We start from the raw sequence: 6,615 nt of genomic DNA, 5'->3' as shown, positions 1-6,615 counted from the left end.
AAGCCCGGCTCAGCTGCTCCCGCTCCTGATGCTGGTGCTGCAGCTCAGCCTGGTCTCTGCCATACTGCGGGCCAAGCGGCTCAGGGTAGGTGACTGCTGGACCACACCGCACTGCACCGCACTGCACCGCGGCGTGGAGTGTGGTGGGGTGGAGTGGTGTAGCGTGGGGTGGTGTGGGGTGGCATTAGTTGGCACGGTGTGGCATGGCGTTGTGTTGCGTGGTGTGGCGTGGCGTGGAGTGTCATGGGGGGCTGCGGCACGGGGCTGGGAGCTGCTCCCATCTCACCCAGCTCCTGGGGATCCTGCAGAAATGGTGGAAGAAGTCGAAGCTTCGGACGAGGATGGCGAGAGCCCGGCCGGAGGAGCAGAGTGGTGAGTGGCCCCGGCACCGAGCGCCCTGCAAAGGCCAGCACCCGACCGGAGCCCTGACCCGGGGCTGTGCTGGGGGCTGCTGGGCGCTCACTGCGTCTCCTCCCTCAGCAGGTTCTTCGCCAGCAGATGGAGGAGTAGAGAAGCCCAGGCGGACCCTGGAGATGTGGTGAGTGCCGGGGGAGACCCCAAATCCTGCACCAGACCCTCACCTCGTGCCTTGACCCTGCCTGTGCTGGGCAGCCCTGCCTGCCAGCCGAGGACGGGGTGCTGCCCATGGGTCCCACTGGAGGGGCCGGGGTGCAGCGGGGTCTCTTCCCTCTTCTCCTCTGCAGGGCGAGCACAGAGGTGTTGAGCAGGGAGCGCCTGTCCCCGCGGGCCCCGCTGGCCTCCATGGACTCCCTGGGCTCCCTGGCCTCATCTTCCGTGAGCTCCCTTTACTCCTTCCCGGAGCCTTGGCCTGGTGCGATGGCGGAGCTGGCAGCGCTCACCCGCTCGGGACCCCCTCGGTCCCCCAAGGCTGAGAAGGGGCCGGTGGCGGACCCAGAGCCAGTCCTTGGCCACAACACCCCACTGGAGCTGCCAGCAGGGACAGAGCAGGACCGGGTCTCTGGCGACCACGGGGACAGGATGCAGAGCCCCGTGGACATGGAGCCAACCCCGGCAGTCCCCCAGCCATGGCCATGGTCAAGGGGGAGCTCGTCCTCGAGCTCATCCCGCGTCCTCCGGGCCACCCAGGCGATGCATGAGCAGCAATGTGAGCGTCTGCAGGCGGTGCTGGCCCAGTGGTGGGGGGCGGCAGGGCCCTGCAGTGGGACCCTCCCCGGGGAACTCTCCCTCCCCCCCACCAGGATGGAGGTGCAGGGGCAGCTGGGGGACAGAGTGTGTCCCCAGTGCCTTGGCGTGGAGCTGCCAGGGGCGGATGTGGACATTGTCAAGGAGAAGGACACGGGAGCAGACAAAATCAGCTCCCTGGAGATGGAGAAGAGCAGCCCCACTGCGACAGGCAGCAGCCGTCCCACAGTGTCGGGCAGGAGCAGCCCTGAGGACCTGGGCAGGAGAAGCGCAACGCAAGTGAAGAGGAGCAGCCCCATGGAGCCGGAGAGAAGCAGCCCCGTGGGGCTGGGGCGGAGGAGCCCGATGGAGGTGAAGAGGAACAGCGCAATGGAGGCAGAAAGAAGCAGCTCCATGGACCCTGGCAGGAGCAGCCCCACTGCTCTGGGCAGGAGCACCCCGGCAGAGCCCAGCCCACGGCCGCGGCTGCCCACGGGCAGGGCTGGTGGCCAGGCGGCCCCGGGGCCGTGCAGGGCAGGACGGTGCCTGTGTGAGGGCTGCACTCGGATCTGGCGCTGCCTCAAGACCTGGTGGAGACGCCGCTGCCGGCCCCGCCACGTCTGCAAGCCCCCATGGTGGCAGTGCTGGTCCCACAAGTCCAACGGGTTCCCCTACCACTGAGCGGATGGGGTCGCGGGGCTGGGAACCCCCCTGGGGCACCCCTCCACCTGAAATGTTAAAAATTAAATGTTTTCTCTGTCTTTGGTGCTGGGCTTCATCTACCCATCCTGTGGCTGGGGTGCGACCCACTCAGTGCCCAATCCCTATGGGGACCGGCTGGCACAGGGTACAGCTGGCACCCAGAAATCTGGGGGGAGTGGGGGTGTCTGGTCCCCCAGTGGCTGTGCTGGTGTCTGGGGACCTGGGTGGGCTGGAGAAATGGGCCAGCAGGAACCTGGTGAAGTTCAACAAGTGCAAAGTCCTGCCCCTGGGGAGGAACAAGCCCAGGCACCAGCGCAGGCTGGGGCCAGCGGCTGGAAAGCAGCTTGGCAGAGGAGGTCCTGGGGGGCACCAAGTTGACCACGAGCCAAGGTGGCCAAGGGTGTCCGCGGCTGCATGAGGAGGAGCGTGGCCAGCGGGTGGAGGGAGGGGATCCTCAACTGGGAGGGCTGGGGCTGTTCAGCGTGGGGAAGAGAGGGCTCAGGGGCATCTCATCCGTGGGATCTCATCCATACCTGCAGGGAGGGTGCCCAAGAGGACGGAGCCAGGCTCTTCCCCGTGGTGCCCAGTGCCAGGACCAGAGCCCATGGGCACACGCTGGAACACAGGAGGGTCCCTCTGCACAGCAGGAAACACTTTTCACTGGCAGGGTGGCCCAGCCCTGGCCCAGGTTGCCCAGGGAGGTGGTGGAGTCTCCGTCCTTGGAGGCACTCAAAACCACCTGGACATGGTCCTGGGCCACCAGCTCTGGAGGTTGGACCCGATGGAGCCCAGAGGTGCCTCCAGCCTCAGCAGTCTGGTCCTGTCTCTGCCCCAACACCGAGCGGGTGCCTCCCTCCCCGGGCAGAGGCAGCTCAGGGCCCCGGGGCGGGTCAGAGGCCCCTTCCCACCACCAGCCCCACCATGTCCTCGGTCCTGTCCCTGAGCACGGCTGGAGGGGCTGAGCCCCCAAACGCTGCAGGCACCCACCCCATGCCTGTGCTGGGACCTGTCCCACTGGTGACCCCCACGAGGACCCGCCACCCCCTCAAGGCCACCATGACCGTGGGGTGAGGCTTGGGAGCAGAGCTGCAGGGCCAGAGTGCTAAAGGAGAAGCCGCTGCCCGAGCACTCACACACCGTTCAGGAGTCGCACACTCACCACCCGAGACTTTAACTGCTGGGACCGGAGTCCCTTCGCAGCGGCAGCTCCACGGAGCTGACGAGTGCCCCTTTCGACTCCTCGCTCACACACACTCACTCTCGGGCGCTTCCTCTCCCCTCTGGCTCGACCCAAGGCTTCCCGAAGCAGAGTCTCCGATACAACGTACGCCAGACTAATTTATTGATACAGCGGAGAAAACAGCTCAAGCCGGGTGGGTGGCACTGGAGAGGGACCCAGAACAAAGAAATCCCTGGGTAATTAGACCCTTACAGTCTAAATTCTTCTCCCCTCAGGAGACAGTTCGGACCAATAGTACTATCAGGGTCTGGGGTCTTCCCGTTCTTCATTGGGCCCTTTCCTTGTCTCTAGGCGGGTCGATTCTTCTCTTATCTCTAAGATCGCAGCTTCTGCTGAGGTTGAAGCCTCCTTACCTTTCTGGTTTGCACCGGTTTCAGGGGCCTTCCTTCATGTAGACAAGTAAAAGTTCACTGCACGGTCGGCGGATCTAGGTGACAGTTCTTGGGGCCTAAGGCTTCAGCGAGCCTTGATACTAATGCTAAAGTGAGGACTACAACAAACCCCAGGCTCCCCGTCCTGCAGACCATGGGCTTCCAGCAGCTGCCACCCCTGATTTCCAGGGGGACATCCCAGGCCCTCCTGAGCCCCTCGCGTCCGCCCGTACCAGGCAGGGAAGGGCGTGGGAGGCCACTGGGTGTCACAATGGGGGTCCCTGCCTGCCCCACGGTGTCACAAAGGGGGTCCCCGCCTGCCCCACGGTGTCACAAAGGGGCGTGCCTGCCTGCCCTACTATAAATGAGGGTGCGGGGGCCCTGCGGGAGCAGGCAGCAGGCAGTGGGCACCGCAGTCTGGCCTCATCTCGGCAGACTGCAGCCTCAGCCTCTGCCACACCAGCAGTGTTGGGGTCCCCTCACTGCCGACCCACGAGGTCCCTGGGGATCCGCACGGCGGGCCTCTGCTGGTGACCCGGAGTGCCGCAGCTGCACCACAGCCGCTGCCATGGGGCACTCCAACATCCCAAGCCCGGCTCAGCTGCTCCCGCTCCTGATGCTGGTGCTGCAGCTCAGCCTGGTCTCTGCCATACTGCGGGCCAAGCGGCTCAGGGTAGGTGACTGCTGGACCACACCGCACTGCACCGCACTGCACCGCGGCGTGGAGTGTGGTGGGGTGGAGTGGTGTAGCGTGGGGTGGTGTGGGGTGGCATTAGTTGGCACGGTGTGGCATGGCGTTGTGTTGCGTGGTGTGGCGTGGCGTGGAGTGTCATGGGGGGCTGCGGCACGGGGCTGGGAGCTGCTCCCATCTCACCCAGCTCCTGGGGATCCTGCAGAAATGGTGGAAGAAGTCGAAGCTTCGGACGAGGATGGCGAGAGCCCGGCCGGAGGAGCAGAGTGGTGAGTGGCCCCGGCACCGAGCGCCCTGCAAAAGGCCAGCACCCGACCGGAGCCCTGACCCGGGGCTGTGCTGGGGGCTGCTGGGCGCTCACTGCGTCTCCTCCCTCAGCAGGTTCTTCGCCAGCAGATGGAGGAGTAGAGAAGCCCAGGCGGACCCTGGAGATGTGGTGAGTGCCGGGGAGACCCCCAAATCCTGCACCAGACCCTCACCTCGTGCCTTGACCCTGCCTGTGCTGGGCAGCCCTGCCTGCCAGCCGAGGACGGGGTGCTGCCCATGGGTCCCACTGGAGGGGCCGGGTGCAGCGGGGTCTCTTCCCTCTTCTCCTCTGCAGGGCGAGCACAGAGGTGTTGAGCAGGGAGCGCCTGTCCCCGCGGGCCCCGCTGGCCTCCATGGACTCCCTGGGCTCCCTGGCCTCATCTTCCGTGAGCTCCCTTTACTCCTTCCCGGAGCCTTGGCCTGGTGCGATGGCGGAGCTGGCAGCGCTCACCCGCTCGGGACCCCCTCGGTCCCCAAGGCTGAGAAGGGGCCGGTGGCGGACCCAGAGCCAGTCCTTGGCCACAACACCCCACTGGAGCTGCCAGCAGGGACAGAGCAGGACCGGGTCTCTGGCGACCACGGGGACAGGATGCAGAGCCCCGTGGACATGGAGCCAACCCCCGGCAGTCCCCCAGCCATGGCCATGGTCAAGGGGGAGCTCGTCCTCGAGCTCATCCGCGTCCTCCGGGCCACCCAGGCGATGCATGAGCAGCAATGTGAGCGTCTGCAGGCGGTGCTGGCCCAGTGGTGGGGGGCGGCAGGGCCCTGCAGTGGGACCCTCCCGGGAACTCTCCCTCCCCCACCAGGATGGAGGTGCAGGGGCAGCTGGGGGACAGAGTGTGTCCCCAGTGCCTTGGCGTGGAGCTGCCAGGGGCGGATGTGGACATTGTCAAGGAGAAGGACACGGGAGCAGACAAAATCAGCTCCCTGGAGATGGAGAAGAGCAGCCCCACTGCGACAGGCAGCAGCCGTCCCACAGTGTCGGGCAGGAGCAGCCCTGAGGACCTGGGCAGGAGAAGCGCAACGCAAGTGAAGAGGAGCAGCCCCATGGAGCCGGAGAGAAGCAGCCCCGTGGGGCTGGGGCGGAGGAGCCCGATGGAGGTGAAGAGGAACAGCGCAATGGAGGCAGAAAGAAGCAGCTCCATGGACCCTGGCAGGAGCAGCCCCACTGCTCTGGGCAGGAGCACCCCGGCAGAGCCCAGCCCACGGCCGCGGCTGCCCACGGGCAGGGCTGGTGGCCAGGCGGCCCCGGGGCCGTGCAGGGCAGGACGGTGCCTGTGTGAGGGCTGCACTCGGATCTGGCGCTGCCTCAAGACCTGGTGGAGACGCCGCTGCCGGCCTCGCCACATCTGCAAGCCCCCACGGTGGCAGTGCTGGTCCCACAAGTCCAACGGGTTCCCCTACCACTGAGCGGATGGGGGCGCGGGGCTGGGAACCCCCCTGGGGCACCCCTCCACCTGAAATGTTAAAAATTAAATGTTTTCTCTGTCTTTGGTGCTGGGCTTCATCTACCCATCCTGTGGCTGGGGTGCGACCCACTCAGTGCCCAATCCCTATGGGGACCGGCTGGCACAGGGTACAGCTGGCACCCAGAAATCTGGGGGGAGTGGGGGTGTCTGGTCCCCCAGTGGCTGTGCTGGTGTCTGGGGACCTGGGTGGGCTGGAGAAATGGGCCAGCAGGAACCTGGTGAAGTTCAACAAGTGCAAAGTCCTGCCCCTGGGGAGGAACAAGCCCAGGCACCAGCGCAGGCTGGGGCCAGCGGCTGGAAAGCAGCTTGGCAGAGGAGGTCCTGGGGGGCACCAAGTTGACCACGAGCCAAGGTGGCCAAGGGTGTCCGCGGCTGCATGAGGAGGAGCGTGGCCAGCAGGTGGAGGGAGGGGATCCTCAACTGGGAGGGCTGGGGCTGTTCAGCGTGGGGAAGAGAGGGCTCAGGGGCATCTCATCCGTGGGATCTCATCCATACCTGCAGGAGGGTGCCCAAGAGGACGGAGCCAGGCTCTTCCCCGTGGTGCCCAGTGCCAGGACCAGAGCCCATGGGCACACGCTGGAACACAGGAGGGTCCCTCTGCACAGCAGGAAACACTTTTCACTGGCAGGGTGGCCCAGCCCTGGCCCAGGTTGCCCAGGGAGGTGGTGGAGTCTCCGTCCTTGGAGGCACTCA

The sequence above is a fragment of the Ciconia boyciana genome, chromosome 1, assembly GCF_034638445.1.
Source record: "Ciconia boyciana chromosome 1, ASM3463844v1, whole genome shotgun sequence".
Classification (NCBI taxonomy): Eukaryota; Metazoa; Chordata; class Aves; order Ciconiiformes; family Ciconiidae; genus Ciconia; species Ciconia boyciana.
The sequence above is the reverse complement of the archived record's forward strand: the minus strand, read 5'-3'. Positions refer to the sequence as shown.